Source organism: Gorilla gorilla, chromosome 5 (assembly GCF_029281585.2).
Source record: "Gorilla gorilla gorilla isolate KB3781 chromosome 5, NHGRI_mGorGor1-v2.1_pri, whole genome shotgun sequence".
NCBI classification, from domain to species: Eukaryota; Metazoa; Chordata; class Mammalia; order Primates; family Hominidae; genus Gorilla; species Gorilla gorilla.
The window spans coordinates 141639224-141651763 of record NC_073229.2 but is presented as its reverse complement, the minus strand read 5'-3'; the positions used below and the strand labels follow the sequence as shown (position 1 = coordinate 141651763).

Genomic DNA, 12540 nt, shown 5'->3' with positions numbered 1-12540 from the left:
TTAACAAACACAATTTATCCAAAAATTAACTCAAAATGGATTATATCTTCAGTGTTAAAACTATGAAATTTTAGAAAAAACATGGGAGAAAATCTTCAGTGTCTAGGGCTAGGTAGAAATTCCTAGACTTGGTACTTAAAATGCACAATCCATAAAAGGAAAAGTTGATAAATGGAACTACATAAAAATTTTAAAAATTTGCTCTGCAAAAAAAAAAGCCTAAGGGGATAAAAAAACATGTTACAGCATGGAAAACATATTTTCCAACCACATATCTGACAAAGGACTGGTACCTGAGCATATAATGAACTCTCAATATTCAACAGTAAGAAAACCAAGCAATCCCATTAGAAAATGGGAAGAAGACACGAAGAAACATATGACATAAGAGGATATATGGGTGGTAAACAAGCACATGTAAAGATGCTGAACATCATTATAGCTTAGGGAAGTGCAAGTTAAGACTATATGTTATCAGTAATACTTATCATAATGGCTAAAATAAAATGGTGACAACACCAAATACTGGTGAAGACATAGAGAAACTGTTATTCATTCCTGGTGGGATTATAAAATGGTACAGCCACTCTGGAAAATAATTTGGCAGTTTCTTAAAATACTAAACATGCAACTCTATACAAACCGGCAATCACACTCATGAGTGTTTATCACAGAGAAAGGAATACTTATATTCACATAAAAACCTGTACGCAAATGTTTATAGCAGCTTTATTCATAATATCCAAATTCTGGAAACAATTCAGATGTCTTTCAATGAATGAATGAGTGGTTAAACAGTGCCACATGCATATCATGGAATACTGCTCAGCAAAAAAAGCAAGAAGCTATTGATACATACATCAGCTTGAGTAAATTGCCAGATTCATTCCATATTGTGCTGAGTGAAAAAAGCCAATAACGAAACATCATGTGCTATATGATTCTGTTTATATAACACTTTTGAAATGACAGAGTTGTAGAAATGGAGAGTACATTTGTGGTTGCCAGGTGGTAAGGGGTAGGGGGCAGCAGTGGTGAAGTGGTGTGGCTGTAAGAGGGCAACAAAAGGGATGCTAGTGGTGATGGAAATGGTTGTGTCTTAACTGTATCAACATCAATATCCTGGTAGTGATATTGCACAATTGTTTGTTGATGGTATCAATAGGAAAAATTGGGTAAAGAGTGTACACTAGATCTCTCTACATAATTTCTCACAACTGCATGTGAATCTAAAATTATCTCAAATTTAAAAGTTAAAAAAATTTTTAAAGGTTGTTGATGATACACACTGTGCTGGAGGACCACAAGGCAAGACTACAATGAAAGGCCTTGCAATTTCCATGTCAATCTAAAGATGATAAATTAGTTTGAGTCTTTGCCCTTGAGATTTGGGCTCAGGCCTGATTTAGGCTCGGCTTGATTTGTGGGTTTCTAGACAGGTCTGGACAGCCCATTTTGTCTTCTCCCATTTATTAATCTACTGCTTAGAGTAATTTGGTTCATATCCACTGAAGAAGTTAGGGGAGGAGATTCTTGTTCAACTCCTATTCTGTATAGTTACCAAGTCTGTTTGCCCACACAACCTTGATACTAAAACAAACCAACCTTTTTTTTCATCTAAAGCAAAAAGGTCTTATTTGTATGTAGATATGTAGGTTATATGAATCTTTTATTAATGAGTTCATAGATAAACTCATCATGTAACTTGATTGTGAGGGGCAAAAATAAACTTGAATAGCCTATCCTAAACTGTCATAGGAAGGAATATAGGCCCATTTTGGTATCAGAGACAAGAAAAATGCAACCATAAGGCAATATCATTTCAGAATTTTCTTGCAAAAAAATTAAAGGTTTCTATTTTGCAAAGGATGCAATGGACAAAATTGATAGAAGGATGGAAAGATTGGGAGAAGATATTTGTAACTCCTAAACACACACCAATGTTTGCAACATGTTTGTATCCACAAATTCCTCAGAAAAATACAGAGAATGTTACTTAAAATGAGAAAAATAAATATGACAATCATTCACAGAAATCCAAATGCCTAACAAGTGTATAAAGAGCTGTCAAAATTTCTTAGTAACAAGAGAAATGTGAATTTTCAGTGCAATGAGATACCAATTTACAGTGACGACAGTGGCAAAAATAGTTGGATAATACAACATTTGGTGGTCGTGTTGGGTCATAGGCAACCTTCTGCACTGCTGGAGGGAATGTAGGCTAGTATAGCTTATGGACAGTGATTTTGCAGTCTTCAACCAAATTAGGTACCCAAAACTCTACTACCCTGCCGTGATCATAACAGGACATGAATGAGGAAGTAGAGGAGTTAGGATGTCCATCACTTGGAACGAGCAAGTAAAACGTGGTGGATGCACATCATGGAGCACAATATCACATTTAGAAGCAATGAACTAGATGTACATGTAACAGCACAAACAGGTCTTTAAAACACGGTATAGAGTAAGAAAAGTAAGATGCAGATTGGAACCATTATATGTAATTTTATAGAAGGGTTTAACATACACAAACAACAATACTTTTTTTTACAAGGTTGCACAAAAATTCAAGAAAGCATATAAACCACATTACAACTGTTGCCTGTAGCTGGAAAGAGAGCAGGGATGGTAGATAAATAGTATATATGTAAATAAACAAAAAGGGGCTGGGTATGGACCTTGATGATGCTGTGCCTTGAAATGAGTATGATTAGCTGGCACCTGAGGTAATTAAAGGAGGAAGAGATGAAGAAGTAAGGGAAGGCTGGTTATATGGAATTGAAAGCTGAGTAGATTGAATGCAAACAGCAGCCAAGAGGCACTGGTAAATTTAGTGCTCACTTCGGTAGCAGCACATATGCTAAAATTGAAATGATACAGAGAAGATTAGCATGGCCCAGCGCAAGGATGACACGGAAATTTGTGACGTGTTCCACATTTTTTAAATTTCCTACTCATCATCCAGGAAGAATCAAATTTATTCATTCACACAAACATTCATTTACTGATTTAGTAAATAACATTTCCCTGTCCACTGGGAAAAAAAAAGAGGTATTGGTAAATTTAGAAAGACACCTGAAACACGCATAGCTCAGCTCTTTGTCTTTCTTTTGGGAGTCTCCGTTGTGAGGACTCGCTTAGGTTTGGGCTTCCTAGGATTGAGTGGGCAAATGTTAATTCTGTGGTTTAGCCAGTAGGCCCATTTGGGTTCTACACTTCCAGCTGAACTTAATTAGTAATGACTTCCATTCTTACTTTCTTACTCAAATTGCTCATCACTGGGTAGGTAAGAGGGGTGCTATTAATTGGGAGCCCCTCTTGGAGACTACAGTTTTCACAGGCACGCAAGTAACTTGAACTTTGTTATTATGATGATTTGCCAGCCAATTTTTCTATCATCTTATCCACCTGGATCAAGGTACAGCCTGGACTTAACAAAAAGCAGCGTATTGAGCTAACGAGTAAACGTACTATTCTCACCACTAGAGAGGAGTGTAGTTGTTATCGGAGCTTCCTATCAGAATCTGTTGACTCAGGTTTGTATGTAAAATTAAATTCACAGATTAAACAAGCTTGCTTATCAGGCTTTCGCTGGACATTTTCAATTATTACTATGTTACTAGGGTGGGGTATTCTAGAAGGAAAAATGAAAAGAGGGCTGCAGACATACTGGGAACAATGGGCAGGAGGTAGCAGGAGGGTCAAACAGCACTTAGAAACCTTAGCCATCGAGGAGAGCCTTGTCCAGTACAATAACCGACATCTGTAGCCTCAGGACAAAGCAAATTTCTGCTCCGTATTCTGCTCATTAGGTAAGAAAATATCTAATACATTTTCAATAGATTGTCATTTAAAAAAAGTCATCTGAAATGGCTAACTTCAGCTATTTGAAAAATAGCTAATGTGCAACACCTCATCCCTCAGTCTTATTTGATAAATGAGATATGGTTTGATATTACTGTCTTAAAATAATTATATATTTATAAAGTCTACTTTTGATACTCTTCTAAAAATGTACACCTTATTCCTCTCTGTAGTGATCTAAATAATAAAGCCTAGTTTATTATTATGGATGCTTTGTACTTCTAAGCTCTTTTCTAAATCCAGTTAAACATATAAGTGTGTTAAACAAAGAAGTATCTTCAATTTAAACCATTATCCTAGATGCTCTCTTGCTTTATAGAATGCTGTGGATTTGCAATATGTTTGTTCTACATTATGCAATGGTAGACTTTGATCAGGTGAAACATAGTTAAATAGTAATCTGTAATAAATTTATATTACATATATGGCCATGTTTGCAAAACTTCTTTCCATCTTAGAATGATAATAATGACTTTAACTTTTTAATTTCTTTTGTTCTAGTTTGAGGAAACTGTGAGTGTGTTTGAAAACTCTGGCTGGCAGTAATATTTCTAAGATCATTAGAACACACATCTCCCAATGTGTTAGAAATACACATTTGATCTCTGGAGTCGTTATATTCACTCAAATGCTTAGATCTTCATGCACACTGAATTAGAAGGAATCAATATAAACATGAGAAGATATCTTTACAATGCAGAGTAGAAATCTGCTGGGAATTATTTATCACATGCTCCAGAAACTGAACATAAAAAAGTTAAATATTTTTATGCTTAAAATGCAATATGTGATTATTGTATAATGGTAAACATTTAAAAAGTATAGGACAGAGTTAGATTTGTGTCTTCTTAATTCCCTTTCCTGACCCTCCTCAGATAACCACTGTTATATTTTGTGTATATCCCTCCAGAACTTCCAAAACTGAGCTTTGATTTTTGGCACAGGAATGTTGCTATTCAAATATAATTATTATACTATGACTACATTGACCACCATACAGATAAAGTTTTTAAATGCAGATAAAATGTGGTTTTATATATGTAAAGTTATAATAGGGACTTTGAGGAATCATTTTACAGTGTTAAACCTGACTCATTTTAAATTCAATTCTTTTGTACCAGAAGAGCTGGTTAGGCCTGTTTTTCCTGGTTCCCACAGTCTTCCAGGCTCAATCCATCTTTACCCAAAATTTTTATACACCCAGTGAAAACTTGCTTTTGCAATATCTATATATTTAACTTTTAATAATTGTAGGATAAATTGCTTTTCTACTTTTCTTCTTTGTAGAAAAAAAGTCAACTAGTATGGGCAATAGTAGCTTGAACTCTGCCTCTGACAGATTGAGTACTTTGGAGATGGTTATTGTCAAGTTTTTTTTGGTCTTAAATAAATAAAAAGCTTAACAATTTGTCATTTAATGCTTTTAAGTACATCAAATGGGGTTGGATGAATGTAAGTATAGGGTAATTTTCAGTTTTATATTTTCAATTATCAATGCTTGATTAAAGTGAGAAAATACTAAATAAATGCATAAAAGTGCTTACTAAATAAATGGAAACAAAAAGTGGCTCTAATAAAAATGTTGCAATATTTTCTCATCAATAATTGAAAAGACAAATGATTCCAAGTTCATTCATTCATTTGATGTTTAATTTGTGCATCCAACTGTCCATCCATCCGTCCATCCGTCCATCCATCCATCCATCCATCTTTCTACCCACGCCTTCTTTTAAAAAATACTTTTTAAACACCTTCTCTGGTATGGCATGTAAAAGGATTTTAAAACAAAACAAAACATTACATAAAACACCAATGGCATCTCCAAGAAGGCAAACATCAACAGCCTAGTTATAATTCTTGGAGTGGATATTTTGGGGTAATATTTCTTAAGAAAAAAGTCATAAAGTTGTTTTATAAAAGCCAAAGTAAATTATCTTGGAAATTAAAATTAGAGATAGAAATTTGTATTTCATGGCCTTACCCTGGAGGATCTAAATTTAATAGATTTGCACACATAGTTATTAACTGTGAGTTCTTGATCAAATTATTTTTTTCGGTGTTGGATTCCTCATCTATCGTAGAGCGATAATGAAACCAACTTCTCAAACTCATCAGGAATATTAAAATATTATACTTGAAAGCCTTTGTAATTCTACAGTGTAGTACAGTTCTAAGGTCACTTTTACAGGTATTTCTTTCTTCCTTTTATTTTTCGAAACAAGGTATCACTCTGTTGCCCATTTGGGCATGCAGTGGTGTAATCATAGCTCACTGCAGCCGCCACCTCCTGGGCTCGGGTGATCTGGGACTACTGGCATGCACCACCACACCCAGCTAATTTTTTGTATATTTTGTAGAGACAGGGTTTCTTCATGTTGCCCAGGCTGGTCTTGAACTCCTGGGATCAAGCAATCCACCTGCCTTGGCCTCCCAAAGTGTTGGGATTACAGGTGTGAGCCATCACACCCAGGCAAATTTTTGATGTTTTGTAGAGACAAGGTCTCATTATGTTGCCCAGGCTGGTCTCAAATTTCTGGATGCAAGTGAACCTCCCACCTCGGCCTCCCAAAGTGCTGGGATTACAGGTGTAAGCCACCATGCCCAGCCTACAGGTATTTCAGTGAGGTAAAAACACATTTTCAGAAGTACACAAGGCTTTTCCTTATTTTGTGCAACCATTGTGTTTGCACGATGGTTAATGATATCTTGTTCTAATGTAAAATCAGTCAATGTTGGTAAGCCAAGATAAATCTATATCTAAATATTTGGTCTAGTTGATTCTAGTATAGGAAGGAGTGCTGGAATTCAGGAAGGGTGGACAGAAGACAAGGAAACTGCTGCAACGTGGGATGAGAAAATAGGAGTGGGCAGTGAGAGATGGTGTGGAGTGGTAGCTGTACAGAGCTGGCCTTACCATAGATTGTTTTATGCTGGCGATCATTCTGGGGCTGATTCTCTCAATCAACCTGAGGACCCATGGAAATTTTGAAAGTACACATTAAAATTCTAGAATGTTAATTCTAGGAGAGAATGCACCATTATCCATTCCAACCCTTTCATTTTTGGATGAGGAAATGATAGCAGAGATGTTAAGTGACTTGCCCAAAGTCACATAGTGAGTGGCAGGAATATATGATAATTTGACAGTTGTTTTGACATGGGACCATTTTAGAGTCCTAAAAAATGAGTTATTGAACTTGTATCTGTTCTTAGTTTTAACTAATGCGTGCAACAGACTTGAGTGTCATCCTCTATATAACTAAATCACCTTAGTGTTAGGCTCAAGGAGGGGGCTGGGATGGGTGAGGCACAGACACTTGCTGCCAGAGCATGTGTAACCAGCAGTCCTTTGTTCACCATACCTGCTTCAATCATTGTTAGGAAACCTAACAATGTCTATTACAGGTAAGACAGGTGATGGTGGGAGGGATATTTGGACCACAATGTGCTGATTCCCATCTTCACTTCAAACTGCTCAGAAAGCCGTGATTCAATTTCATAATTTCTCTCATTGCTGGGTGTGGTGGCTCATGCCTACAATTCCAGCATTTTGGGAGGCTGGGGTGGGAGGATTGCTTGAGCTCAGGAGTTCAAGGGCAGCCTGGGCAACATAGTGAGACCCTGTCTCTACAACAAATAAAAAAAGTAGCCGGGTGTGGTGGCATACACCTGTAGTCTCAGCTACTTGGGAGGCTGAGGCTGGAGGATTGCTTGAGCCCATGAGGTCAAGGCTGAAGTGAGCCATGATTGTACCATCCCACTCCAGTCTGGATGACAGATTGAGACTCTGTCTCAGATAATAATAATTATTATTATAATTATAAATTATCTCAGTACTTTGTATCATACACTACACTGAAAACTATCAAATACCTCTATACTGTTAATTTTGGACAACATTTTTGCAACACTTTAAAACTGTATCTTCCACCGGGCACAGGTGGTTCATGCCTGCAATCCCAGCACTTTGGGAGGTCAAGGTAGGAGGATTGGTTAAGCTCAGAAGTTCAAGACCAGCCTGGGCAACATGGCAAAACCCTGTCTCTACAGAAAAAAAAAAAAAGCACCAAAAATTAGCCAGGTGTGGTAGCATGCACCTGTAATCCCAGCTACTCAGGAGGCTGAGACAGAAGGATCACTTGAGCCTGGGAGGTGGAGGTTGCAGTGAGCTGAGATGGCGTCACTGCACTCCAGCCTGGGTGACAGAGTGAGACTGTCTCAAAAAAAAAAAAGTATCTTCATTGCCTTAAAAATTACAAAGGTAATAGATATATGGAAATTCCAAACAACATAAAAATGAGTAAAGTAGAAAAAGCCTTGAAATGAGGCAAGTTTAGGGAAGGATAAGAGTCAGAGATATCTATAATAAAAAACCACTGATGACACTTTGATGGAGGTCAAGTGTTCTGTCTCAATAGTTCTAGGGCAGGGGCCACAGCTGTCCAGCTTTCTAACTTGCATTAGGACTCATGTCACTGCCTTACTGCTTCTTGGGTTAGCTATACAGGTATTTCCCATACAAGCCTCTGTCCTCCCTTGTGTAAAGAGCCCCAGGACAGCAGGATGGTTCAGTGGAAAAAGGTCAAGGTAAGTATCAGGCCCAGGTTCAAACCTTGCTCTGCACTGAGTAGGTCACTGAGCTTTCCAGTTTGTTTCTTCATTTGCACCTGTGGATAAAAACCACTTTGTGGTGTTGCAAGGATTAGACAGCTAGCTTTCGTAGTAAGGAGTTCAGTAAGTGGAAGCTATTATGATTGCCACCCTCAGGTAGTTCTAGTTTGAACGTCAGGACCTCAAAAATAGTAACTCAGATTTTCAGAAGTCAGCGTAGGCAGCTCCAGGGGAAGTTCCTATGGACAAACCTTAATGAGCTCAGAAAGCTGGTTTTGCATGCCGGAGCAACCAACAACAGACAAGTTGCCTTCATGGGCCTTTGAAATCTGTTACAAAGGTGAGCAACCATCCCAAAAAGAAACATTGAAGATTTAGTTTTCAAAAGCATCGTTCATCTCAGAAGAGTGCTTGTATCGCCTATTCTACCAAACAGGATGTTGTTACGTAAACTTCAGGATCTATTGAGAAACTCTCCAAGTGGGAAGTCCCTGGCCTCGTGGGAAAAGAGAGTAATTGTATTAACTAATTAGCAAAGGATCACTTCACACATATCAGGCAATACTATTTAGAGAAAGGATTATTTAACTCAGACTAATACGGGAGTTTTCACACTCCTAGGTATATATTTTATGCCTCAAAGATCCTCTGCAGCAAAAGTACTGCAGTCCTGGAGGGCACTTGTTAATATTAAAAACAAACGAAAACAACTCAGATCAATCTAATTGTTATTATCCAGTAGTTTTGTTTAGAAGAGTCACAGAAATAGGCATTTAGATTGTCAAAACAAAAGTTCATAGAACAGGGTAGATAATTTAAACATGTGCTATCTTAGTCTCTCCTAGATTAGATTTTCATTGCCTACATGTTTGCCTACATGTTTGGATATCAGCAATGCCATCATAAATGTCTGAATCAACGTGGCTGAAAGAAACACCACTAAGATTGAACTGAAGACTCCTAGAAGAAAACAGATAACAGCAGAAATAGCCCTGAGAGATCAAATTGCTTTTTATTCCATGGACATCATGATTTGACACAGAAAGGTTAGAAAATACAAATATATATCACTGAGTTCAAATTTAGTTTGTGTTTATCTTTCTTTTGCTAAATTATCTTTGCTCAGCTGTTGAGCCTATAGTGCCTCATTATTAACAGAAGGTGAAAGCTGGCCTGGGGTGCCAGTTACAAACCATAACAGAGAAGCTGTTTTTCTCAGATATTTCAGTGTTGTTTTTTAATCATGTAAGTGGCTGGTGCATACATTTTCCCTTACCTTTAATTACATGAACAAACTAAAATAACTTCTAAATTCCAAGTCTGTTGCTGTTTGCTAGAAAAGGTATACATTTCCCCAGGAGGGAAAAAGGAGTTTAGAAGAAAGGAAAAAAGAATCTAGAAGAAAAAAATATGCACAATAAATGTCAGGCTTGCAAACATTGGGTTTATGCCAATGGAGCCAATGCACATTAAAGGTCATTGTTTTCGTGTCCATTTCCCTGAGGGTAGATATCTGTTAAGGATGCTGTCAGAGTGGGTCCAGCATTTGATGAGAGGTTGTGCTACGATCATACTTCCTCACTTTAAGGACTTTCACACACTCATGTGTTAGGATTGACCGTAAACCATATAGAAGTAATTTATTTCTAAAAATCAAAGATTGAAGCCAGGGAGTAATTAATTTAAAAATAAAGATTTGAGATTACGCTTATAATGCCCCTTAAAGTCACTCATGTGAATTTCAATATTCTTTCTTAAGTGAAGGGAAAGAGGTGAAGTTGCATTCTATTAAATGTCACAGGCATATATAGCACTAGAAAACGTGACCTGTGGTTTTTTTTTTTTTTGGTGAGAAAATGTCTGAAAATACTGAGTTGTGTGATTTCTAAGATTTCTATGATTCTATAATTCTGTCAAAAGCATTTTTAAAAACAAACTCCAAAAAAGGCATCCAATTTGTATTTTTTGTCTTTACCCTGTGGTTCAGACATATCAATAGTTAGCCATAAGTGGCTGTTTATCAATATAAAATAAAGCCACTGGTTTCACAAGTAGTTGGTTGGTCTTACCCATTTTCCCATAAAATCGCATAGTTCAAATAAAAGATGAAGTTTGGTTAATTTAGCTTTTACTTCAATTCCGAGTTTGTAGAGTGTTACACCGCCACCCTGTGGACATAAGTTTTTCAGCTTCTAGCAAGGCTTTTTTTTCATTTTTTTTTTTTTCTTTCTTTGAGACAGGGTCTTGCTTCCGTCACCCAGGCTGGAGTGAAGTGGTGCCATCTCTGCTTAGTGCAAACTCCGCCTTCTGGGCTCAAGTGATCCTGTCATCTCAGCCTCCCAAGAAGCTGGGGCTACAGGCCCGTGTCACAACCCCAGCTAATTTTTGTATTTTTTGTAGAGATGGGGGTTTTGCCGTGTTGGCTGGACTGGTCTGAAATTCTTGGGCTCAAGCGATCCACCCACCCCAGCCTCCCAAATGTTGGAATTACAGGTGTGAGGTACTGTGCCCGGCCCCAACAAGGCCTTTGAATATGTAACTAGTATTCCACTTAAAAAATAATGCAAGGCAAATAGCCTCATCGATTGTAACTCTAAAATGAGTATATATGAAAATGTTAGGCATTGTTCACTAAAAATTAAAAATAATTGTTTCCTGTTAAATGAAAGTATGGAAAATGATGGTTACTGCATAAGTCAGTTTCTTTAAATATAACTATACCTTTAACAGAAACCTGAAAACATCCCAGGAAATAGATTTTCTAGAATTGTCTTCTGAGCTAAATTCCAGTCTAGGATGATCAACTGTTCCATTTTTCCTGGGACAAACTTTTCCCAGGACTTTAAGGCTAAAAATGGGAAAGTTGTTGGTAAACTGGGCAGAGTTTCTACATATGACACACATATGGCTCTTTTGCCCAGGGATTTTAGCCTTTTTTGCTTCTAGCAATTTGTTACAGACTTATGGGAGCTCACAGTAACCCTTAGGGTAAAAGGAAAGTCTGATGAATTAAAAGTAAATGGATCCAATGTTATTAGCAATATTATTTATTATAGTCAAAAAGTGAGAACAATCCAAATGTTTGTCAACTGCTAAGTGGGTGAAGAAAATATGGCATATTCATATAATAGAGTATTATTCAGAAATAAAATGTAATGAAGTACTGACACATGCTACAACCTGGATAAACCCTGAAGACATTGTGCTAAGTAAAGAAGCCAGACACAAAAGACCACATATTGTATGATTCATTTATATGAAATGTCCAGAGTTGGCAGTAAAGACAGAAAGTAGATTAGTGGTTACCAGGGACTGTGGGGAGGGGGAATGAGGAGCGACTGTTAATGGCTCGGGGTTTCTTTTTTTGGGTGATGAAAATGCTCTGGAATTCGATAGCAGTGCTGGTTGCACAACTCTGTAAATATACTAAAAGCCTCTGAATAGCACACTTTAAATAGGTGAACTGTATGGTATATGAATTATATCACAATAAAGCTGTTTAAAAATAAAGTAAATAGATCCTTGGTGTCATGTTTTCATTGCAGCAGACTGTCAGCAAAAGGCATGACGAGTAGAAAGGCAGTATATGAAAAACTAGTTTATTCCTCAACATTTCCATGATTAATTACTTTCAGGTCTATAGACTATAGAATCAATTAACTTGGAAATGATTTAAGAGAGTAAGGAAGCCATGAATTTCAGATGCAATGTTTGCCTATATAGAGATTTGGAGATGTAGTGTCAGACACACCTGGGTTTTACCTCTGGCTCAATCAATCAAGCTTCAGTTTCCTCGTCTGTAAAATAGATTTCATAATTGTGCTCACTGAATTGAGCATTAAGGATTAAAGGAGTGGGGATCTTGAGCGATCTGGTTGGCCTTCCAAGGCAGGATTACTGTGACTGTTGTGCGTGCACACTCTCCTTTTCCTATTGTTGCTGTTGTTTCCTATTTTTGCCAGGTACAGACCAAGTGCTGAGTCTGGGTGAAGGAGAGAAAGCTTCTCCTCTCAGGCGATGTTGGCTCTTTGTCCCTTGGAGAGTGGCTCTGGTCTGGCTATGTTG

General features: G+C 37.3%; 1 non-coding gene across 1 annotated transcript; it reads left to right on the top strand.

Annotated features, from left to right (window-relative positions):
- Positions 1-2833: 2833 nt before the first annotated feature.
- Positions 2834-2942, top strand: LOC115935062 (U6 spliceosomal RNA). Its single transcript, XR_004070778.1, has one exon. It is a non-coding gene; the product is annotated as a U6 spliceosomal RNA (small nuclear RNA).
- The last annotated feature ends 9598 nt before the right edge of the window (positions 2943-12540 follow it).